Source organism: Lemur catta, chromosome 3, assembly GCF_020740605.2.
Source record: "Lemur catta isolate mLemCat1 chromosome 3, mLemCat1.pri, whole genome shotgun sequence".
Lineage (NCBI taxonomy): Eukaryota > Metazoa > Chordata > Mammalia > Primates > Lemuridae > Lemur > Lemur catta.
This window is the reverse complement of record NC_059130.1, coordinates 49,993,903-50,021,309: the sequence shown is the minus strand read 5'-3', so window position 1 is coordinate 50,021,309 and position 27,407 is coordinate 49,993,903.

The following is a 27,407-nucleotide window of genomic DNA, read 5'->3' as shown; positions in this document are numbered from 1 at the left end:
AAAGGATTGGATGATGCCCACCCACGTTAGAGAGGGCAATCTCCTTTACTGAGTTCACTAATTCAAATGCTAATCTTGTCTGGAATCACCCTCACAGACACACCCAGGAATAAGGTTTAATCTTGGCTCCCTGTGTACCAGTCAAGTTGACACATAAAATTAATCACCACAAGGATGTATAAGAAGTAAAATATGTTTACTTAGTTTTTTCATTATGACTCTTAAGAAACAATTGTGCATTCCCAGTCAAAATCCTGATAGTTGTATGTGTATTGATGAGCTGATTCTAAATTTTAATTTGAAATGCAAATGGCCAAAAGCAATAATTATGAAAAAGAGCAAAGCTAATGGGCTTACACTACCAGATATGAAGATTTATTATGAAGTTACTGCAGTTAAAAGCGTGGTATTGGTACAAGAATAGACAGATGGATTAGAGTATATAATTTCGACAAAGACTCAACCATATATAGCTATGTTTTAATTACCTATAACAAAATGCCATTACAGTGCACTGAAGAAAGAGCGATCATTTCAATAAATGGTACTAGGTTAATTTATATTCATACAAGTAAAAATGAACCTTGACCCCTATCTCATATCATACAAAAGAAATCAATTTTAGATGGGTCCTTAAATGTGAAAAATAAGACAATAAGGCTTATAGAAGAATATTTTCATGCCCTCAGGGTAGGCAATGATTTCTTAAAACACAAAAGGCACAAATAGTGAAAAAGAGATTAGCAAATAAGACTTCATTGACATTGAGAGCCTCTATTTATTGAGACACAGAAATTAGAAAGCCAAGAAAAGGAGTGAGAGAAGATATTTGCAATACATACATCTGACAAAGAACTCATCTCCAGAATATATGATGAATTCCTATAAATCAAATAATGAAAGATAGAAAACTCAATTTTAATACATGGGCAATGTACTTGGACAAGCACTTTACAAAACAGGATATACAAATTGTCAACAAATATATGAAAATGTGCTCAATATCATTAGTCATTAGGGAGATACAAATTGAAACCACAGTAGATACCATTTCACACCCACTGAAATAGTTGAAATTAAAGACTGGTAATACTAAGTATTAGTGTGAATCTAGAGCAATCAGAACTCTCAGACTATGCTGATGGTACGTAAATCAGTACAACTACTTTGTAAAATTCTTCGGCAATATCTACAGGAGGTAAACACACATCTACCATATGACACAGAATTCTATTCCCAGGTGTATACCTTGTGGAAATGAGTGCATATGACCACCAAAAGACATGTCAACAATGTTCATATCGGCTTTATTAGTAAGGGCCAAAAATTGAAAAAAATTCAAATGTCCATCAATAATAGAGTAGATAAATAAATTGTGGTATGTTCATATAAAGAAATACTATGTAGCAATAAAAATGAACACATTATAGCTGCTACATGTAATAACATGGATTAATTTTACACACCTAATGTTGAACAAAAAAGCCAGGCACAAAAGACTTTCTAATGAAGTTCAAGATCAGGCAAAACTACCCTACAGGAATTGTACTATTGGACTCAGAATAGTGATTGCTTTTTGGCAGGAGTATATTGACTGGGAAAGGACACAAGGGAACTTTCTAGGGTACTAGAAGTGGTTTACATTTTGATCTGATTATGGTAACCTGAGTATACACATATTTCTAAAATTCATGGCACTATATGTTTAATATTTAGTACTGCATGTGTGTTTCACTCAGAAATAGAAGAAGGAGGAGGACGAGGAAGAGAATGGGGAGGCAGGGGCCAGAAGCAAGGGAGGGATGGGATGAAATGAAGCTGCAGCAGAAATAATTGTGAAAACTCATGAATTCAACCTGCTGCAAAAATAGTTACATTTATGGAAGTGTAATTATTTGCTTTATAAAACCATATTGCATGTCCTTATTTAGATTGAATTTAATAAGAAAAAAGAAAATTTAACATGGAAAAAAATTTAACAAAGAAAACACTTTTCCTTCTTGGGTTAAAAAAAGAATACACAACCAGTTACAGATTGCTTTGTTCCTTCTCCACTCCCACTGCTTCATTTGACCAGGCAAAAAAAAAAGGTTAAGTCACAGGTTATACCCTAACTTTCCATAATGATTTAATTTGCTATTATTCATATTTATATGGAAAGGATTTTATATATTTTAATTTTACCATCACCTCATGTATCCAGCTATTTAACTTTTTTCTATAATTATCAAACTTAGAAAACCTGAATTCATAGTTCCAAAAGTCATAAAGTATATTACAAATATATAAAGCATATTATTTTAAAAATTCAAATTTTAAATGACTAGCCTTTTTATTTATTAAATTATACTGCTTTCTAGAAGTGAACATTTACTGGCATTTTTACTCAGATCTATTTGTGATACCAAAGTCATATTAAATCAGTTATAGATATGATAAGCTAATTAATACCTTTATGGAATATTAATTATAACACTAAAACAATGCACTCTTAACACAGCACACTATTAGTGTATTATGCATTAGAAACCATATAAATTATTTTAATGGCATTATTTGATACCTAATTTGACATATACTTTTAATGTACTCCTTAGGTGCATTTTTTTTTCCAGATGTTTAAGATCACTTACTTTTAGAATCAAATCTATACAGCCACATCCACCTGAGCTCTCCTTATAATAATTTACTGGTAGTTACATTAAATATTTATACTTGGATATTTGAAAATGAACAGTAAAGATTTCTTCCAAAGAATGAATATTATACCTTAGTTTTTAAACAAATAGTTTGAACCTAAGGTAGTAAGAGTAGTCAATTAAATCTAGTCCCTACCCTTAATATTTTTTTTCAATTTCTTAGGAAGAACAATGAGTCCATTCCGTATAACAGTGCACACAGTGACTGTCTTTGAGCTGGACTGTCTTTCTAAGCATGCTTGTGTGGCAAACAGCCTTAGAAAAGATAGTGTCTCCCAATGGGACAAAGAGCAGGTTTGTTTACTGTCCACTGTAATAAAGATAATGTCTCCCTCCAGGGCAAAAGTCTGGCAGGTTTGCTTTCATTCTAGTACAAAAGATTAGGGTCCCCTGAGCTCAGGGTTCTTCATCTGTGACACAATCCCACTGCATGCACAGCATCTATGGGGGTCTCTCACATCACAAGGGAAGCAAATCAATGTGAACTTAAATCTCTCATTAATTTCTACGCCATGAGTAGTGAGTAACAAAGGCCTTTGTCTTGTATGCAGGAATTTTGTTTCTGTTTTGTGCCTTTGTCCATGAACCTGTAGTAGGCTCACTGGTTAGCTTGCAAATAATGTTCTTGAAAATCTATAGTTTATTGTTTAAATAGGCATTACACAATCAAAGATATGCTATTTTTCTCAGGCTTTGCCTTCACCTAGTCATAGGATTAGACCAGAGCAGAGCTAATATTATCATTTGGAAAGATTTGATAAGGGGTGCCAGGCACTGCTGCCTAACGCAGCTACTCCTAAAATTGATGAAACTGATTAGACCAATCAAAACCTACCCTGACATTTTACCTTTCCTAATGCTGGCCTGGGAATAGCTGACATGCCATTCATTTGCTTAAATAATTCTATTTCCTCAAATGAAATCATTAATGTGGCACATGGAGCCATACTTAATATGGGCGAAATCTTTCCTGCCTCATTTTCTTTTCCTTCCTCTGCTCCAACTTCTGCTTCATTAAACTTTTCTCTATTCCTTGGATATCACCAATCTTCCTGCTACTAGGAATTTCTGCACATGTCTTCCTTTCCCTTAGAATGCCCTGCTCTATGCAATTGGTCAGAAATACATTTTGAGAGACTGCTGTGGGCCAGTGAGTCTGCTAAATGTGGACAACACAAAAAGCTCCTATCCTCAGGGAGGATGCAACCCCGGGATCCTTTGGTTTGGCGAACTCTGCTTTGCCCATTAAGACCTGGCTCAAGTTACATGCTCAGAGGAGTCTTTTCACTCTTTCCCAGGTGTACTGGATTATTCTTTCCTCCATGCCTCCACATGATATTTGACCCATAGCACTGCTTGAGTCTCTTCTTCAAGGCAGGGACCACATCTCATTCATTTTCTATCTGCATTATCTACCTAAGTACCTGGAACATACTCAGTACTTAATAAATGTTTGAGGTAGAAAGAACAGAAAGAAAGGATGGACAACAAAAAAATAATAAGTACAGATGCTGTCCGATCTTTAGTCTGCTCTCCAGGCTGAGGCTCTGAGTAGGAAAAGATTAGGATAGGCTTTGACTCATGTTTGATTTCATTTGTTTGTAGCCTGTGGCCTAAATGACTTAAGGCATGGTTCAGAGCCCAGAGAGGAGAATCCTCTCAGCACAAGTCTTTACTTTTTGCCCAGATAGTTACAGATAACCTCTGATTAGGAGATACAACCTTGTGTAACGGAAAGGGCATGTGATTTAACAGAAGCTGATTAAAGGCTGGGCCAGCTGTGCAGGTGCCCTGAGACCCCGGAATATAAGGGACACCAAGACATGAATGAAAATGTAAAGACATGGAGAAAATTGGTTTGTAGGGCTTTGGTTTCTATGGGAGATATGTCAGTTTGAAGGCAAAAGAGGAAAAGCTGGGCATTGCTGTTAGGGATCTTTCTCCTCCCTCCTTCCTCTCCCCAAATCTCTCAGCCTCTCTGCTAAATAAATAGTTCAAGAACTTCAATTTGATGGTGTAAGTGGAGAGGAGGAAAGCAGTTATTTATTCTGGACTTGTGCTTTGGAGCGACACAGACCTGTGTTTAAATCTTAATTTGGGGAAAGAGGCAAGATCAGGTGCATAATTTGCAGGGCCCAGTACAAGAAAAAAATGTAGGGCCCATTGCTCAAAATTTTTTAAAAATTTCAAGATGGTGACAAGCAAGCATGGAGGCTTCTCTATGTGGGGCTTTGTGTGACTGCAGAGTCCACACGCCCATGATACTAGCCCTGTCTCTAGACTTCAGATTCCCTACGTAAAAATCGTTGATAAATTTGACTCCCTTGCAGGGCTACATGAGTTATATGACGAAAAACGCCTAGCTTGTAAGCATTCAGTAATTATTGACTATCTTCTTTCCCTTCTCTCCCCTCTCCTTCTCTCCCTTTATCCCACTCTCTTCATTATAATATGGGTAATATGTTAAATACACCTCTCCTCTGGGCTAAATTAACTGTCAAAGAAACAAATATAATGTACATATGGATAATGTTAGAGATAATTTTCTATAATAACAAAGATAGTACAGGATGATTGAAATCCACGAATTATCTCAAATTATCTCCTAAGCCATAACATAAAACTTCTCCCCATCAATTACTTTCTAATGAGAATTAATAGGAATCAATTTTTCTAGTGCCATATTTTATAATTACACAATATAGTGCTCGAATTAGAATAAAGATCTTTTCTTAGTTCAATTCCATATATATTAAAACATTCTCTTTTAGTTATCTTAAAATTCACTGCACATTCACAAAATGGTATCTCCTGTGTGTGTATTTTTAACCGACTATAAATCATAAGAATTGGTTTTATTTTGTTTATTTTTTATAGTCAGTCCAGACAATAGCAGATATACACTGCATACCAAGTGTTCTGAATATGAAACTTAAGTATTTTATATGACGTTCTCTCCTGAAAATATTGTGAAAATGCCAAAGCATCTGTTATATAAATTAAATATCAGCCTTGGGCAGCTATGAGTTATGGGTCATTCACATTATACAGTAAAATGTTTTACATTCTCTTAACTAGCACAAATTCCCTCTAGACCCAAAGTGAGTCTCTCACAATCACATATTAAGTACAGAAAATGCAAATGACAATGCCTCTTAAATCCAGTCATGTCACCAAAGAATACATATTTTACAAACATTGCAAATTATATTTTCACATCAATTTTCTACTGCTTTTGATTTAATTGTCAAAATAGTTAATAATGCTTTTCTTTTAAAATTCTTATGCCTAGGAAAGATGTGTTATAAAATTGAATTAAATTTTAACAGAATAAGAAAATATCCAATGTATCTTATAAGCAAGTCCATCTTTTCAGTTTATAACATGGTTCATATACCAAAAGATTAACTCTCTTTATCTCCATAAAACATAACCAATATATTTATACTATATTATAAATCACATGTATTGTATATTAATTAATATAAATACTTATACATTATAATACATATTTTATATTAATATAAATCAACATGATTTATATATAAGCATGGTTTATATTAATAATATATAAACTATGTATCAATATTGCACATTATATAATAAAATAATATAAATATATTATAAATACTTAAATAATGTATGTATATCTAAGGAGAATAAAATATCCTTTATGTTTTTCTACCTATTGCTTACTGAAATTTAAATAGCCCCAAAAGCCAGGTAGTCTTTTGTTCTCCTCTGATGTTGTTATATAATGAAGCCTTTTTTACTAACTTCATTGCAAGTAGGAGTTGAATGGTATATGAGCTTCTCCAAACCTTGCAAATATAAATACAGTCACATCAGTTTGTGTAATTCAAGATGATGATAATAATTCCTATTCTGCCTATGTCTGAATGTTGTGAGGGGCATCAATGGAGATAAAATGTAAAAAACCTTTCTTCAAGCTCTAAACCTTTTTTATAAGTGTGTGGGAATACAGTAAAAGGGTAATATTGTCATTTCTAAATATTGTCAAACACCATTTATTAAATGCATGATTGCTTGTAACACTGTGCCAGGCATAAAGTGCTGAACTAGAACAGTGGCACCAACATTGTGTTTTGTAAGTTGTGACGCTATAGTTTAATTTAGAAACTGTAACCTCCTCATGGAGTGTATTGATCTTTTTACCAAGTACCCAAAGGAAGTTTGTTACCAATACAATGGCTGAAAAGATATTTATTTTGCTTTACTTATAATGTAGAGCTAGTACTGTACCTTTTGTCATGGACTAGTTAATTTCACAATTTCTTTTTTATTAAAAAAAACTCACTGCTATACAACAAATATCGTAGTGATTTTTTCCCAGTGTTTCTAAAAGGCCTATGATGTTCTTTTACAAAAATAATTTACAAATATATTTTCATATAATTTTTAGTTTTGATCACAAAATATTTGTGACCTGGTGTTATATGAAGAATTCTGATATATCATGCTGAAACAAGGAAAAAAAATGCAATAAACTAGACTTCATAAAAATTAAAAACTTCTGCTGTGTGAATGAACCTGTCAAGAAGATGGGAAGATCATGGCCGGGCACGATGGCTTACACCTGTAATCCTAGAACTCTGGGAGGCCGAGAAGGGCAGATCATTTGTTGAGCTCAGGAGTTCGAAACCAGCCTGAGCAAGAGCGAGACCCCGTCTCTACTAAAAGAAAAAAAAAATTGAAAGAAATTAGCTGGACAACTAAAAATATGTAGAAAAAATTAGCCGGGCCTGGTGGCGCATGCCTTGTAGTCCCAGCTACTTGGGAGGCTGAGGCAGAAGGATTGCTTGAGCCCAGGAGTTTGAGGTTGCTGTGAGCTAAGCTGACGCCACAGCACTCTAGCCAGGGTGACAGAGCAGGACTCTGCCTCAAAAAAAAAAAAAAGAAAGAAAAGAAGATGGGAAGATCAACCACTGATTGGGAAAAAATAGTTGCAAATCACGTATTTGACAAAGGATTTATGTGACCAATATATAAAGAGCTCTTTAAACTCAACAGTAAAATAACAAACAATCCAATTAAGAAATGAACAAAAGAGTTGAACAGACAATTCACCAAAGAAGATATGCAGATGAAAAATAGGCACAAGAAAAGATGTCCAATATCATTAGCCATCACGGAAATGCAAATTAAAGCCACAGTGAGCTATCATTACATACCTATCAGAATGACTGAAATGAAAAATACTGATAATTTCAAATACTGGCAATGATGTGAAGCCACTAGAACCCTCATCCATTAGAGAGAGAATGTAAAATGGTGTAACTACTCTGGAAAACAGTTGGGCAGTTTTGTATACAGTTAAACATACACTAACCATGCAACCCAGCAACTGCAGTCTTAGATATTTGTCATAGAGAAATTAAAATTTATGTCCACATGAAAACCAGTATGCAAGTATTCATAGCAGCATTATTTATAATAGCCCAAAATAGGAAACAACCCAAATGTCCTTCTATGGGTGAATAGATAAACGAACTGTCCACACAGTGGAAACTACTCAGCAATAAGAAGAAATGAACTATTAATACAACAATGTAGATGGATTTCAAGGGCTTTATGCTGAGTGAAAGAAGCCAGTCTCAAAAAGTTACATATTATAGGATTCCAATTACAAAACACTCAATGACAAAATTACAGTGATGATGAACAAATCAGTCATTGCCAGAGGTTAGGACTGGGGAGAGGGTATGACAATAAAGGGTTGGCATGAGGGCTTTCTTTCTAGTGACAGAACAGTTCTGTAACCTTATTGTGGAGATGGTTATATAGATCTATACCTGTGATAAAATTTCATAGAACTATACATACAAAAAAAACATAAAGAAAGGACTGCATGGAAAAACTGATGAAATCTGAACAAGCTTTGTAGTTTAGTTAATAACATTATACCAATAACAATTTCCTGGTTTAATAATTTAGCATGGTTATGTAAGATGTTACTGGAGAAAGCTGGGTGAAGGATGCACAGGAAATTTTTGTACTATTTTTGCAACTTCTTGTCAGTCAAGTTATTTCAAAATATGTTTAAAAAAATAATGTATGATGTTACTGGAATGTAAATTTATTCCCACCTGCAATTTCAATATCTATTCTTGCAAAAAAAAAAAAAAGAAAACAAAAACAAACAAAAAATAACTAAAATGTAGGCACTTCTTAAATGTTCAAATCTATAATACAACAGGTCTGTAAAGAACCTGTATTTTATTATTAGTGATATATCTAATAATAGTCTTCTAGATACAATGTTTAAAAACAAACAGGGAGAAAAGTAATGATTCATGGAGGAAATTAAGGCCTGGCAAGTGCTTTGGAAGTGAAAGAAAGGAGGAGAAGATTTGAAGCTAATACCAGAGGCTATCACTGGAGATAAATTCAGGGAAAATAGACACAAGAAAATTATAATTATAAGGAAAAGTTCAGCGATGAGCTTGATTAAACATTGAGTTTCATTTACTGAGGTTAAAGCCAAATATTACAATTTTGAGTTCAAATTACAGTTTCTGTTTTTACTATCTTTTGAAGTTAACTGTACTACTTTGAAATTTAAAGTTCTGGTCTTTTTTTTTTTTTGAACTGTGGAAATTCTTATCTATTTCATAAGGTGACTTACAGTTTTTTAATTATGCCATTATTATTCTCTAAAAGTTTCTCTCAAAACTCAAGGAGTCACTTTGCAAGGTACTCTGTGATTATAGCAGGGTCTTCATTTATGTGAAGTTGTTTACAAATTGCCTTAGCATCTTGGAAATATCATTGATCTGGGCTCATGATTTCAAATGATTCTCCTAGCTAAAAAAAGTAAACTCCTCCAAAGTTACAGTATGGAATAAGGTTGCAATCCCTCTAGATAACATTATTTTTGTGAAGAAGATCTGTTAAAATTCTACATTCTTCCTGTAAATTAAAGATTAAGGTAAAGATATAAGAAAATCGGGTATTTGCAATATGGAAGACGAGGATCAGTTCTTGGATGAATATTCAATGCACCAGATTATAGACACTGATCCAGCCACCATTGCAGCAAATGGACTGCAACTACATATTTTGAATTATTGAAGCAGTGGCTTGAAACTATTCAGTAGATCAGATGTATTGCCTTCCTTCATGAGATTGATGAGAATTCAGCTCTGCTTGCCACACTCCAGTGCAGAGGACTGGAAGTCATTTAGCATGCTGAGAAAGGTCAAAATAAGACTGTATCAGTTTCTGAACCTAAAAATTCCAAACTCCTTGCTACCCATTAAAATGAATGAAGAAAAGCTGTGTCGTGATGTGTAGCATCCCGAAGACTTGCTTGAGGCATAAAGGAAAGAAACCACTGTGCTTAGACCAGGAAACGCTTGTTTGCCACCTTCCAGAGCATATCGATGGCTTATTCCTGAAACCTTATCATCTCTAAAGTTATATGCAGCTTAAATAATGGAGATTCCAACAGAAAAAATACATTACTATGTTTGGCCTTTCTTTTTGGCAGATATTCCAGAAAAAAAAACCAGCAAAGTGTTTTTGCTATTTGAACTGATTGTGAAATGGATTTTTCACACAAAAAGTTGGAGTCAGATTTCACTGTAGGTAAAAGTCTACAAGTTTAAGCAAAATACTAATTATGCAGAATACTAGGCTTCTGAGAAAACATTTGTACTAATGACCAAATATATTTAACTCAAGTTGGGCTTAACTCTTTGATAGAACCACGCAGCTCCAAACTGTATGACATGGTTTAATATGTAAGGAATATCCTTGGTCAAACCTGTTAAGTGATTGATCTTCAAGCTGAAGTAGTGGGAATTTGATAAGATGGAAGTTGTTCCCCACTCCACCCCCCTTTGCTTATTTGCTTCTTATTAGCATGTCAGATTAATCAGGACTATAATTGTACCTCTGTTTCCCACAATTGTTTTCCCTCCTCTGATTCCCTCCCGCATCAGAGATCACAAAGAGCTTGACACATTTATTGAATAATTTTGCTTCTGGAGGAAGAAAATAGGATGAGAAATGTATGTGTACACACACACACACAAAAAAAAATTTCTTCCCTTAGAGTTATATCTAAAATTATTTCTACCATCCTCAGCCAGTTAAATATAAGGCTCAAAATAAAATCTTCTTTGAGACCCCATGATTTTCAATCTCCTGGTGAAAGGAAGAGCAGTGTTTATTATCAGTAACTCAAAATATCCATGGTAACAAAAAGGGGTGTTAGTCAATTAAGTTTCTGCTTTATCTTTTTTAATGATTAATATTTGATGCATATGTAAGAATATATGTAACATAAATTGCTTATAAGGCACAATAAGTTGAACATTTACAAACTTACCCATCAACTTAAGAATATTACCAATAATGTATCTACCAGTGTGTCTCCTCCCTGTACCATTTCTCTGTCTTCCCACGCCCCAAGAGGTAATCATTATTCTGAAACTTGTATTTATCCTTCCCTTGCTTTTTTCCCCTCTTGGTTTTGAATCATAAATTTATTTAGGTTTAAACAATATATTGTTTGATTTCTTGGTTTAGAGATTTGTAAAAATGGTAACCTACTACACACAGTTTTCTATTATTTACTTTGTTAAAGTAACATTTTGTTTCAAGAATCCATCCAGGTTGTTGCATATAATTGTAGGTCATTCGTTTTCACTACCGTATGAAATCACATTGTGTAAATATTTCCACAATTTAATGATTCATTATCCTGTCAACAGACAATTGGGACATTCTAGCTGACACCGGTTATCCAAGCTCTTATTATCTCACATGTACGGTTGGGTAATCCTGACCACCAATAAGTTAAAAAGTTCCTTCAGTTAAAAAAGGATTAGCCCTGTGGTAATATATAGCCCTTTGTAAGGAATAACCTAACAAGCTTCCTTAGGTCCTTCTGATCCTGGGATATTTAGCCTTTTCGTGAGCCATATTATTGGTTCTAACATTTATTTCTTCTCTTTTTTGTATACAGGTTTTGTAACACTATATCCTTCTTCATGTTTACTTTAGATGAACATGGTCTCAGTTTTGGACTCTTGAAAGGAGAAATATCTTCTATAATGGGAAGAGATTGTGTTTTGGATTGAGTCACATCTGGATTTACATACTGATTCTACCACTTTCTAACTACGAGATCTTGGATAATTAACTAACTTTCCTTGTGTTTCAGTTTCTTCTTTGATAAAATGAAAACATTAATACATATTCATGAGATTGATGTCATTATTAAATAGGAGAACATATTAATGCCTAGAATAATGTTTGGCACATAGAAGATACTCAATAAGTGTTTGTGGAATAAAAGGATTAAAAAATGAATAAGCAAAGGGTAAGCAAATACCAGAGCAAAGAAGGTGACATTAGGTGTGAAAAAATATTGAATACTTAGTGGTGGGCCCTGTTGCCATGAGAAAACGCATATCCCTTATCCACAGGGCTGCCACATTACACACGTGGCACCCTCTGGAGTTGTGCAACATGGCAGCCCTGTTGTAAGACATTTATATGCTTTTAAAAATATGATATGGTCAAAAAAGACATATCTGCAGGTGGTTAGCCTAGATAACAATTATTCAATTCCTGGTTTCTCATCTGGGGATGCAGGAATTATCTTATATGTGACCAAAATGAAACTAATGTCTTTTGTGTGCCTACTATATGCCAAGTGCCCCTTTGGGACAAGAAAAATAAGAATACACTGATGGACAAAACCTCGTTGCTTTTCTTAGGAACCTAAAATTCACACCTTTTCTCTTAGGACACAGTATCCTGACGCTGTCAACTTGCTTGGGGAGTCCTCCTTGTCTCCGATATGCTTTGTGGAGTCAGTCCCGGCCAAAGAGCTTTGAACACCTTACATACCCTTCAAAACTGCAAAGCACATACACTTGTAAAACAAAATAAGCTTGCCAGCTTCTCCACTGCAGGGATATACTTGACGTTCATTTCTATCTCCTTTTCTTTCTTCCTAACGCCTTGCCCTTTCCTAGTATTTCCTGTTTCTTTCATTTTTTCCCTAAAACAAAGATGTCTGGGCAGCCCACCTCTAATTCCCTTTCTTCCCCACGTCCTAGGAACAACCCTAAAGAAACGATAATTTTATTTTACTAATTGATATAATATTTCAGCATAAGCTATAGTTTTATACATATTATTTATAGCATTAGTATGATGAAATCTTTCTCTCCCACACCATTATTAATTCACATAAGTATGGCTGACCATGCAGAATTTAAAACATAACTGAGTATATTTCAAAGGCCAAGATTTACTGAAAAAAATTTTGGCTACCTCTTACCAGATTTTGACTTGTAATGTATTGAACATGAAAAGTATTGATCATTCTGGCCTCTTTTCACTCCTTTTAAATCCTAATTTAAATCCTGACTTGCCCGTTTTGTAGCATTTGTATAACCAGGGTAATAAGAAAAAAGTAATTAACACACAAATTAGATATTATGTGATAGATGACATGTAAAAGTTGCAAAATTTCAACCTGTGGGGAGTGCTATGCTTTATTCATAACAGGTGCAGAAATGGAAAGTTCGAACCTGGCTTTCCTGCTGCCCTCTGTGGTGTGGTTTCTGGTGCCATCAGTACTCCTGATTCTTCTCCCTCCAGCTCCTCATATGTGACCATCACCTACCCAGTCTTTCCAGAACCATAGGCAACCGTGCTGCTCTATCATTTCTTCTCAGTTTTAAGCTTCATGCTCTGAATTACTATGACATCCACCAGGAATAATTCTTAACCTTTGAGGAGGGGATGAGGTAAAACCCATTTCCTTTCTAAGAACAAGTGTGTCAGTGTCATTTCTCTTTTGTGTTGCTAGTACCTTGGCTGCTCGCTCCGGTGGCATGCTCCACCAGGAAGAGCTCAGCTTCTAGTCTTCGTGTCCTCAGGACACCCTCTCCCAGATTTGAGAGGAGAAGAGCAAAAACTATCCACTGGCTGTTTAAATCAGAATCAGAATGCATTAAGCTAAAATTAGAAGGAAGCATTATCAATAGTGGCTTAAGCAAATTAAGAGTTTATTTTTCTTAACATAACCATAAATTCAGAGTCAGGGTGTCTGTTGTATCTCTACAATGCCTTCAAAGACCGAGGCTCATTCTATCTTTCTGCTGTGTGTACTTAGCATATAGCTTTTGTTCTCATGTTTACAAAACAGATACTGCACCTCCATACATCACATCTGTGTTCCAGGAGGGAAGAAAGCAAAAGAATCATATGCCGTTTACTCAAAGGGCTTCTCTTCTGGACTTTCCTCCCCAAAAAGTCTCTGTTTACATTATCATTGATCAAAACTGTGTCTTAGGGCCAGTGTAGTCTGCACCCGTTGTTGATAAATCAAGTATTTTAACTTTCCAGCCCTTAAAATAGAAGAAACAAATTTTACAAACATATTGCCCCTTCTATTGAAGGTTAAATCAGAGAAATTTTCTTCAAGTTTAAGGAAATTGTATTGCTGAAATGTATACACTATATATATATATATATATATATATATATATATATATATATATATATCTGTTACATTTTATTACAGTTTTGACTAGGGTCCTTAAGGCACTATATAAGTAACTCTCAAATGGTAGACATTTTTGCAGAATAACTAATTTCTTAAAAATCCTACTGCAGGGCCAAAAGTATGTGAAATGAATAGGAGAAAATGAGAGGGAAAGGACAATAGAAAAAGCAGCACATTAAGAAATGGAGAAGAGAGAAAACGGAATCAAATGTGATGACAATAAGTTAACAACCATCCTAAGTGCTTGTTTCTCAAAATCAAAGTCAACTTGCACTCAGTCTCATCTTCCCAGGGTGTTGATGAGGGTGCTGCAGGGAGAGAAAAACATCCAGATGTTCCAGTCCTCCATAAAAACACATATGCAATAATTTTTAAATAAAGAAAAAATATTTATTTTATTATACTACCTAAGAATATTAGACCACAGGCTAAAAAATCCCAATGTTCTCTCTTTTTTTCTCTATATGAGGAATTCAAAACAATAATAGACTTCAAAATGTACTCAGAAGAAATTTGCTAACAATATGCTATATAGAGAGATTAGAGTGAGTCAAAAATTCCTTCTCATTTTTCTTTCTATCTCTGCTTTTTCCAGTCTTCTTTCTTTCATTTGCTCTCTCTTTTTTACACACATGTACATAAACATACACACACAAACTAAATTCAAATAATATTTCTCTATAGTGTTTTAATACAATGTATACACATGCTCATAACAAATACATATATTTGTAAATAAAAGTAAGATATTGGAATATTAGAGCATATAGTTAAATATAAGGAAACAAATATTTTCAAATTTTTCTCTTTAGTTCTTACACTTTTTTAAATTGAGACAAAATAGGATGGTAATAACATACTCCAATGTCTGGTTCTCTCTTTTGTCCTAGCTTACATACTGCAGATACAATTTGCCACACATTTATTATGCAACCTTGAAATAGTTGCAAAAAGTGTTATTTCCATTTAAGGTTTATGTCTCCAACATCTTAGTACTATATCAATAGCTTTCACTTTCAATAACACTTCAAAATCCACTTTTATTATTAATATTTGTACATATACCATAATTCCCTAATTGTGAATGTTTTTAAGCTTACAATATGCTTAGGTTATAATTAATATATTTAATAAAAATCTCATAAATAGTATCTAATGCACAGTAGGATAGTCACATTTTAAATTCATGAATTCATTTGACTTTTTTTCTGAGCACCTGCTGTGTGCCAGATATTACAATTGTTTCTCTATTCTGTATCCCATTCTGGAAAGACTAGAGACTAAGCACAGGGTCTGTCTTATTCTCCACTGGATTGCTAGCATTTAACTTAGTGTCTGGCACATAGTTAGTGTTGAATAAACATTTGTTGAATGCATGAACATTTGTTGAATGTTGAATTGGCCTTCATCTTAAAAACCTGTTTCTGTTTTCTGATCTACTTCTCAGTCATTGTGAATCTACCTCCTTTTCAAAAGAGTAATCATTTTCCTGATAGGAGAATTTCAGGTTTGAATAATGGTTCCATGTATTTCACAGCCATCTACACATGTGCCAAATGGCTTGGGGCAGTACTTGGGTAAATTCTTAAGGCATCTCCTTTGCTCTTCCCATTCACCGGTACTTGAGTGGAGATTACTAGCCATCAACTTCTTGGCTATCTTCTCAGAGACAGTCTGTTATGAAGACCAACGACTTTTAAGTACAGGGAATACTGAATCACCCAAAAGGCTGCTCAACCAAAATTAGCCTGCCCACAGGAAGCAAAACTTTCTTGAATGTCCTCATCAGGCTCGTTTTCTTTAAAAAGGGTAAATTCTACTGGGGGAGTAAGTAATATTAAATTTCAACAGTGTAAAAATAAGTAGGCTTATTAGGTTGTTTTTCTCTCTGAGGGAAAATACCCAGGACATGTTATGATGACAGGGAATTTCCACATAGTTCTCAGGGATCTTATTAATAGATCCATCTTGGCCATCTACATTTAACAGTAAGCCACAGTATTTTATATAAACTGTATTATAAGGTTAATGGTCATAAAAAATGAGTCTAGTGAATATTTTCTTTCTAAGAAAAAAATTTTGTATGTGAAACACATTTACTAGATTATGAAGGTTATAATTGTGACACATTGAGAACATGCAAGTTTCTGGAGCATATTATAGATACTTTATTAATGACTTTTTGAATCATTTCAGAAAAATATTATAGAGTAAAAAGTTAAAAATATATGAGAAATGTCTAATTCCATATTTAGGACCAACTGTCAACCCACCATGACCTAGGCACCTATTTTTATGACCCATTATGAAGTTGATAAGAATTATCTCATCAAATTCCAGATCAATGAACTTCTAACTGGTTCCTAGAGCTACCTGCTCCCTTCTGCAGTTCATGGGAAGCCATATTTTTAAATGCCTGTAAATGTTCTCAGAAGCTGTGAATTCTATTCCTATTCTATCACTAACTTGCTTTGTAATCCTACATTGCTTTCATCCCCCAAATTTTCTTCCCACTATAAAAATGGATATTAATATAATACTTTTCTCACAAGGACATTGTGAGATTTAATTAATTAATGTATGTAGAATAGTCTTAGAAATTCAGAGAACTATTGTATAAGTATAGAATATTATATGAAAGTTTTGAAACCAACTTAATTATACATCAATGCACATTTTCTATATGGATATTTTGGCACTATAATCTCTGTACCAATATTGTAATCTAAAATAATTACAGTAGTTTTACTTTCCCTGAAAAGACATTTTTTTTCTTAGACTACCCAATGCCACTAGTTTTTTTGCTATGGTTAAAATGATAGCCTTAGTAGTTTTCTATTAGGAACTAAAAGTCATATATAACAAATTCAGTGAGAGCGAAGAAAATGACTGCCATAGTTGGTTTGGTCTATAGAGGTTTATAATGACATACTGATACCATTAGTGATGAATTATGGTTCCAAGTGTGGGCTTACAATGGTTCTGCATAGAGAGACAAATTTGAATTTAAAGCAAAACTTGATGAAATAGTGTCTATGTAGAAAAAGGCAACAATTTTAAGGGGTGGGAAAAACTCTGAATGTCACAATGACAACCCTAAATTTTCTTTTGTTTGTTCTACCAAACTGAAAGCAATAACAAGCCATCATCAACCTATTATGTATTAAGTCGCATAACTTGTCAGCTGCTAAAATAATTGCCCAACCACTTAAATATTTCCAATATGTGCCAGCAAGCAATGACAGTGTCAAATTCCCCTAAAGTATAGAATTTATGATCTTAGAATCCATTTCCCTCTCCTACTGAATCCCTCATGCATATATATTTAAAACCCCACTTCTAATAACAGAATTATTTGAAATCATACTGCCTGTCATCCATTATTCTCAAAGTACTTTACTAATAATAAATAATTTGTGAAATTTGTCTCTGCTCTGAGTATTACTTCTTGTGTTTCAGCAGCATGTCCCTGAAGTTGGTCCTGTTTATTACTGCCAAGATATCTGATTAGAGTAATTAGGAGTGGAACTAAAGACCAGAGCCAGATTGCAAGGTGGGTGGCTGGCTGGCTGGTGGTTCTGCTGCTTCTTTGTGCTGTACTTGTCAAAAAAAAAACACAAAAAAACCAAACCTTCCAGCTATGGTTCCACACAAGAATCAATCTCAAATCTGACTCCCTAGCAAGATAGCAGGTGCAATGAAGCCCAGCAGAACAGCAGCAGCCCCTAATCTACACCTGTTCTTAGTTCCTTTAACCTGGACTGGATTCACTGCTCCTTGCTCTAATGATTTTTAAGTTCCCTTCAATCAAGAAGCCAATAAAAGTCCAGAATGGCCATTCACTTTGTCTGAGATGGCCAAGTGGAAATCATAATAATCTTAGAGCATCGGCATTAGGGGTAGTATGTCTTGCTTCTACTTTTTTGTAGTAGCAACACTACCGAAAAAGAAAGTTTGAAAGGACAATAAATGTGTAAGGGGAAGTACAGGATAGTCAAGTGATCCCCACAAGATAATTTAGCAAAGGTTTTTTATTTCAAATATTATATAATACATATCCTCTTGGTTGTTTCTTTCTTGTTATTGTCAAACCTCTGATCCTGAGCATCTGAAAATTATGAGTTCATTATTACTATCTATTCATAAGTATTTGTGGATAATGCTTGAGCAACACTCTCACCATTTTATTTGTTTTAACTAATTTTTAGGCCACTTGGCCATTTTTTTTGCACACTTTTTTTAACCATTTATGCAGATAAATACATATGAGTCTTGTATGGAGATGAAAATTTCCCAGATTTTAAGAAGATGCCAAGTGTCATGAGCAAATTCAGAGGCTTTAAAACTAATATTAGTCCTGGAATATAGTCTTTCTTTATGCAAAATATGAAAGATCCTGGATTAATTGTTGATTGTTCAAATTATGAAATAAAGCATCTGAGCTCACATTTTATAAACGTCCTTCCCCAATTCCACATAGTAAACGTTAAGAGTGGAAGGATCCATATCAGCGCTGAAAGTGGTTAAGAACGCTGCTTGCAGACTGGAAATAGTGATAAATTTCAGAAGGACAAAATATGGGTGAGATCATATTCAGGGTGCTGACCACATAGCACCTTTGTGAAAATTAGGAAAAGATACCTTTTGAGGAGATAGAATCCTGAGGGCACATTCTTCTCTCTCTAAAATGTTGGTTCTTTACCTCTGCTCTGTCTACCCCCATTCATTAGATAATTCTCACCTCTTTAAATGCCATCTTAACACTGACAGCTAAATTTGTACTTTCAGCCCTACCTGCCTGCCTTAGCTCTTAATTCAAGTATCTTTTGTCCACTCAGCATATCCTTCTTGATGTTTAATTGGCCTATCAACATTAACATGGCAAAATGTTAAGATCCTCATCCAAACCTGTTCTTAAATTTTTCCCATCTCAATTAATGTGACTATGCATCCATCATACATATATTCAGCTCTAAACCCTGAAAGTCAGCCTCAACTATTTTCTCATCTCCTACTGCAACCCTTCAGTATTCTATCATGTTCTATCAGCTTGATTCATTATAAATCCTGAATTAAATCATTCTCACACCCTCTGTTGTGACTAGCTAGCATAAACAGCTATCATCCCTCATCAGGACTTCTATCATAGCCTCCTAACTCTTCTCTCTGCTTCTATTCCTGCATTCTTCACACAGCAGAGTGATCTTTTAAAATTATGAATCAGACCATGGCATTGTACACTTCAAACCCCCAATTGTTTCCCATTACAGCTAGAATAAAATCCAAACTTATTATCATGGTGAATAAGGTTTTGCATAGCTGGTCACTCTCTAGCTCTCAGACCTCATCTAAAACACTGTACCTCTTATTCTCTCCCCTCTTAACATTGCTCTTTTAGTTTTTCCTCCAAAATGCCAGCTTTGTTCCTGCCGTATGGCCATGTCTTAATCCATTCAGGCTACTATAACAAAAATTCCATAAACTAGGTGGCTTATAGACAGTAAACGTTGATTTCTCAGAGTTCTGGAGGTTCAGAAGTTCAAGATCTAGGCACCAGCAGATTCTGTGTCTGGAGAGGTCCCATTTCTCATAGATGGTGCCTTCTTGCTATGTCTACACATGGTGGGCAAACAAGCTCCCTCAGGCCTCTTTTATAAGGGCACTAATTTCCTTTGGAGCCCTCATGACCTAACCACTTCCCAGGTGCCCCACCTCTTCATACTATTACCCTGCTGGTTAGGTTTCAACATAAGGATTTTGGAAGGAAAGAAACATTCAGACCATAGCTGGTATTATACTGTTCTGGTCATCCAGAACACTCTTGTACACGTTTATTGAGCACCTCTCATATGACAGATTGTTTTATGCATAGTAACTAAAGACCCTGTTCTTAAAAAGCTTACATTCTAGTGCCTAAAAGAATGCTCTATCATCTCTCATCAGGACTCCTGCAATAGCCTCCTAACACTTCTTTCTGCTGGTATTCTTGCTCCCTTTAAACTCCATCCTTGACACAGCGATCACAGTGTGGCATGTTCCATAGAGAGGCTTTCTCTGAAGACTCTACCTAAAATAGTGCTCCTTTCTCCATCCTAGGTCCCCATCACTTTTTATTCTTAACTTTCTTCATGGACCTCATAGTTATATACAGTGTTATTACGGATCTATTTGCTTATTTTGTTATTACCTGTTTCTTCTACTAGACTATAAACTTCATGACGGCAGGGACTTTGTCTTTTTCATCCTCAACTTCTTATACAGTACCTGACACATAGTATAGATTTATAAATATTTGTAGAGTGAATACATTAAGAAGGATGTCACAACATACAACATGCACAGGAAACAGGTAATTTCTCCTGGAAGTGCACATGGACATTTCCAAACTTAGAGTTATCAAATATGTGGAGTGGAGGAAGCTATGGGCAAAAGCAAGGTTATTTACTAAGGGGTTGTCTACAGAATACTTGAGACATATGACCTCCATCATTTAAGTGCCTCATACAGAATGAATTGCAAGGTATTTGTTCAAAACTAAAATCAGAGAGTTACCTTCTAAAGAAAGTGAACACTCCTCTTGGCAATATCTAGAACTCTTACCATAGCTGATAATACCTGAGAGAGAGGGAGAGCAGGGACTGAGGCAAACATGGACCTTTAGGACAAAGGGGAAAAAGAGACAGGGAAGGCAACTTTGCCCAAGAAAAATACTCTAAGTGAAACCTGCCTGTTCCTTCTTACATGAACATCTCCAGACTGCTGCTCCTCCAGCCCCGTTCCCCTAAATAGAAGCTTGTTCATCTGCAGGCCTTGATTGACACAGAAGTCAGCTGTCATATATGAAGAAAAAGCTGTTTGGATATTGATCTTCACAATTATAATTAGAGTTAACATTTGCATAGAACTTACCACGTGCCAGACACTGTTATAAGTGCTTTAAATGTGTTAACTCATTTAATTCTTACAACTACTTACTCTATGAGGTAGGTAAAATTTTTGCTCTTCCCATTTTATAGATGATGTACAGAAATGGTAAAGTGATCATCCCAAGCCCTCACAGGTTTTAAGTGGCTTAGCAAGAACTCTAAACCAGGAAGTCTCACTCCATGGTCTAAAATCTTAACCACTGCTGTCTTTGTAGAAGAAACCCATGTCATTTCCTTATGATAATCAACTTGTTTTTTTTTTCAGAATATTATGGGGGTAGGGCAGTGGTGGTGGAAGAAAAGAAGGATATTATGGGGGTACAAATATTTTGTTTACATAAATTGCTTTTGTACCATTTGAGTCAAAGTTATAAGTGTGCTCATCCCCCAGATAGTGTGCATTGTGCTTGCTAGGTGTGAATTATAGAAATGAACACTAAGGAAAACAAGACGGTTGAGGTAAATATACAACACTTAAAAAAAGAGCCAATATGCTCAAACAGAACAATTATGGGAAACAGAATTAATTCAGGAAAATTAACTAGTAAAATTCTGAGAGTATCCTTAGAAAGATTCAAGAAGCCCTTGTATCCATAATATATGATCAGGCTGTTTTGAAAAAAGAAAAATAAGAATATAAAAAGTTCTTAGAAATGTAAAATATTGTTGCTGAAAATTTTTTAAAAAATAGTGCACTTGAAGAATAAAAGGGACACTGCCTAAGACTTACCAATGATATGAAAGATAATGGTAAGGAAATTTCAAGAAGTATGATAAAAAGATATGTGTATTTAAAATATGATCAAATAAGTTAATAAGCATAACGAATTGATCCAGAATGTCTAACATCTATGTGTTAAGTGCTAAAGAAAGACAGTGAGCACGAGATAGAAAGAGAGAGAAAAGGAAGACTGGGGAGAGAGAGAAGAAAGGAAATGAGGAAGAAGGAAAATGGGAACAAAGATATATTACTAATGGAAGACAAAGCAAGAAATGATATAATTAAACTAATACTAGAATAAATAAAGGCATGAATCCATATTGAAAGGGTTTCAGCAGGATAAAATTTTTAAAAAGACACGTGGGGGAAAAGTCATGAAATACAAAAACATCAAAGATTATGAGGAGATTCTAAAATGTTTCAGACAGAAAAAGCAGATGCTCTACAAAAAAGTGAGAATAACACTCGTATCAGTAACTTTGCATATTCAAAGACAAACAGAGGAAGGCCTGAAAAAGTCTAAAATTAAAAACTAGAATTCTAAACCTAGTCAAGGAGCAGATACATGCAAGAACTCAAAAAGTTTACCTCCTCCATATATTTTTGTAAAACTACTGGACTATGTATTCCACAAAACAAAAAAGAAATCTTACAAAGAGTTAGAAATGTGCTTAGAAGAACTATAGAATTAATACACAATATAAAAGTAAGAAAATTAACAATGGCAGCTATATGGTAAGACTAGAAATGACTGGTCCAAATTGATCCAGAAGTCAAGAGGGCTCTACGAAACATCACTGCAAACAAAAAGTGGGTTCCTTTCAACAAAATCATGACTCCAAAATGTGAATTTCATCTGTCAATAAAGAAAAGGAAAAGCAGTAAGAAACAGAGGAAAACATAAAAAGCTGTACAAGAAAGACATGATTTTAAATAAGAAAGAAAAATGTAGCATGATTTTCAGTTATGTATGTGCTGTAAGAAAAGAACCCATTTGACCTAATCTTAGAACATTCAGTTTGTAACAGCACAGTTTTAACCACCTACCATTATATTTTCTTCTCTACAGGTTAAGTCACACAATTTGGATATCAGCATCTGATATTTTATGATTACTTTAAATACCATTTTTAAGTTTATAATTTTAAGATTCAGCCATTGTCAAAAATCACAACATCTTTAATTATAGTTTTATTCTGAGTCAAATTAAACAACCCCTTATAATGTGAAAGAAGTGATAAAAATGACAGAAATTGGAGGTGACATGAGAAGAGGCAGAGGGTCAAATAAAGGAGATAATTTTTCATATTATATGAAGAGAATGCAATGGATTCTATCTAAAGGTGGTGAATCAAGAAATGCAACATTAAAATTATAACAATAACCACTAGAATAATCAAAATAATAAATGGAGAGGGGGAGGAAGAGGGGTAATTAGGTGGTAGTATAACTGTGGTCACTTTCGATTTGCAACACTGATTTAGTCAATATTGTCTAAATCAAACACTAGTGGCATAGCACACATTTAGAGACATAACTTCCAGAAGAACCAATTTTAACAAGTAAATAGTTATATGAAAATCATGAAATTCTTGGTACCAGGGTGACACCCTGGCTAAAATATTGCTCAGAGAAGTTAGTCTTCATGTCACCTGGCTCAAAAATAATAAAGTGCTAATATAAATTAAACGTATATATTCTTTATTTTTAAATTTTTTATTTTTAATTATTATGGGTACATAATAGTTGTATATCTTTTTAGTGTACATGTGATGTTTTGATATAGGCATACAATGAGAATTAATCAAATCAGGGTAATTAGAATATCCATCACCTCAGGCATTTATTATTTCTTTGTGTTAGGAACGTTCCAATTCCAGTCTTTTAGTTCTTTTAAAGTATACCCTAACTTATTGTTGATTAGACTCACTTTATTGTGCTATCAAATATTGTTCATTCTATCTAACTATATTTTTGCACTTATTAACCATCACAACTTTATCCCTCTCCCCGCTTTTACATTCTTAAAAAAATGAAGTATGTGAGCTATGTAAATTAATTTTTAATGTGAACTGTGAACCTTCCTTAGTTCAACTAAAGTGCAAGGAATTCCAGATAATGAAAGATGAATAAATAAAATTTTACATGTATATAAACAAACATGTTAGTTTTGTGGCATAACAACAAATATCTCAGTGGCATTCAACAATAGCTTTTATTATTATGATTATTATTATCATCATTGTCATTATTATTTCACTTAGCATAGGAAAACAGCCTGTTGCATGGCCAGTTTGAAGCGAAACCCACCATGATGACTGATGTGTGATTCCTTCATACCAAGGTGTTCCCATTGCATAAATAATCCCTCTTAAAGAAACAATGCCTATAGCATAGCTAACTGCCATAAAGGGGTTTACCTAACCTCTACAGTGGTCACAAGTTTCATAAGAAAGTCTAAAGCGTGGCCAGCTGCACATATTTTACCAAAAAAGGTTGCTGTATAAAGTTTATTTCTGGAGGGCTTTGCAGGGATCCGCCACCTCATGGCCACCCAAGATATTGCCTCCATTTATTATTATCCCTATTAAATTACCCTATTAAATGTTTTTTTTCTGAGAAACTGGATTTCTCAGTCTCTTTCTTTGGCCTCTTCTCTCCCTTGGCCTTTTGGGGGTAGGTTTGCATATACCTGTTCACCTCGAAACACTTAGGGGTCTGCAGGTTGGGTAAGGCAACTTCAGGTTTTAAGGTCCACTGTTGTGACTCAGTGCTATAGTGTCCCATTCAGGAGCCCAAGCTGATTGGGGCAGCAGCTTTCTGAAAAATACTTTTTTCATGGTAAAGATTGGAAATTTCTTCCCCCCACCCCTTGCCACCTCAGGACCTTTGTAAGGACTGAAGTTTCTACAGGGGTAAGTGAAAACACATGCTGCCCCTTAAGGTCTGAGTCTGATCTCAGCATCAGTGAGGCAGAGAATGTACTCTTACCATGGAGCTGGGGAGAGAAATAAATATTTTCTAAACAGTAATCAAAGCCACTACATACACATAGATAAAATTATTTCTTTCCTTTGACCAGGGCTGATTTCATTCAGAAATACATTTTAGGAAATTACTATTCCAACCACACTTTACCTATATTTGTTTCTCACCTATAAACAGGCCAATAAAAGGCTTACGAGTCAAGCTACCAGTAACACTAAGTTAATAGAGCAATATATAACCAAGCCGTAATTTATCATCTCTCATAAACAGACACTGAAGAAAACTGCATGATAAATTGTACTCAAAAATGAAAAGTATCATTTGCCCATTGTCTCAGCATACACATTTATGTGTACATTATATTAATTCCAGAAATGGAATATGCACCATTTGTGTGAATGAGGGTATATATAATATTGAGAAGAAATGCTCATTTTGTTCTAGCGAATAGCAGTATCATTTGGAATATTGAAAATAAATTGGCACATTGGACGCAGCATAGTCTAGTGAAAGTTTCAAAAGTAACAATAGTTTTTGAAAATAATTTCTTAGTATATATTTGGAAACTCTCTAAATATAGGAAATATAACTTCTAAATAAAAAAAATTATCATATGTGACTTACCTTGTTTCCTTTGATCTATACTACATGGAGAAATACTATCATCTTTATTTATTTACTTTATAAGACTTTATGGTTTTGGAGGAATTTTACATTCACAGCAAAATAGAGAGAAAAGTACAGAGATTTCCCATATATCCCTGCTCCCACACATGCATAGCCTCTCTCATTATCAATATTCCTACCAGAGTGGTACATTTGTTACAATTGATAAACCTCCAGTTTCACATCATAATCAGAGTCCATAATTTACATTACAGTTCACTCCTGTTGTTGTACATACTATGAACTAGGACTAATATATAATTATATGTATCCATCATTTATATATATGTGTGTGTGTGTGTGTGTGTGTGTGTGTGTGTGTGTGTACGTATGTATATTTTAGGGCAATATTTTCACTGCCCTGAAAATACTCTATGCTCTACCTATTCATCTCTCCTCCCACTTCTAACCTCTGGCAACCATTGATCTTTTCACTATCTCCATAGTTTTACTTTTTCTGGAATGTCATATAGTTGTAATTATACAGTATATAGACTTTTCAGATTGACTTCTTTCACCTAGTAATATGCATATAAGGTTCCTCTATGTCTTTTCATGGTTTGGTAGCTGATTTCCATTTAGCACTGAATAGTATTCCATTGGTTGTAGGTACCTCAGTTTATTAGTCCATTCACCTACTGAAAGACATTGGTTGCTTCCAAGTTTTGGATTATAAATAAAGCTGCTATAAACATCCATGTACATACTTTTATGTGGATATAAGTTTTCAATTCTTGGATAAATACCAAGTAGCACAATTGCTGGATCCTATGGTAAGAGTATGTTTAGCTTTGTAAGAAACTACCAAACTGTTTTCCAAAGTTGCTGTACCATTTTGCATTCCCACCAGCAATATATGAGGGTTCCTATTGCTTCACATCCTCATCAGCATTTGGTGTTGTCAACTTCCCAGATTTTGGCCATTGTAGGTAGATAGTGCAATCTCATTGTTGTTTTAATTCACATTTCCCTGATGATATAGGATGTGGAGCATATTCTCATATGCTTATTTGCCACCTGTATACAAGGTCTTTGGCCTATTTTTAATCATATTATTCATTTTCTTGTTGTTGAGTTTTATGAGTTCTTTGTGTATTTTGGATAGCAGTCGTGTATCAGATCTTTTTTGTGCAAATATTTTTTCTAAATCTGTGGCTTGTCTTCTGATTCTCTTGACATTATTACAGAGCACAAGATTTTAATGGAATTCAGCTTATCAATCATTGTTTTCATTGATTGTGTCTTTGATGTCATCACCGATCCCAAGGTCATCTTGGTTTTCTCCTATGTTATCTTCTAGGAGTTTCATAGTATTGCATTTTACCTTCAGGTCTATGATACATTTATAGTTAAATTCGTGAAGGGTGTAAGTTCTGTCTAGATTCACTTTTTTGCATATGGATGTCCAGTTGTTTCAGCACCATTTGTTGAAAAGACTATCTTTGATCCACTGTATTGACTTTGTTTCTTTATCAAAGATCACTTGACTTTATTTATGTGCATCTATTTCTGTGTTCCCTATTCTGTTCCATTGTTCTATTTATCTGTTCTTTCACCAATACCATACTGTCTTGATTACTGCAACTTTATGGTATGCCTTGATGGCAGGTAATGTCAGTCCTCCAACTTTGTTCTTTTCTTTCAAAACTGTATTGGCTATTCTGTGTCTCTCTGATATACTTTAGAATCAATTTACCAAAATCCACAAAATAATTTGCTGTGATTTTGACTGGGATTATATTGAATCTGTGTATTAAGTTAGAAAGAACTGATATCTAAACAATATTGGGTCTTCCTATTTATGAACATGGATTTAATTCTTCTCTATTTATTTAGTTCTTCTTTGATTTCATTCA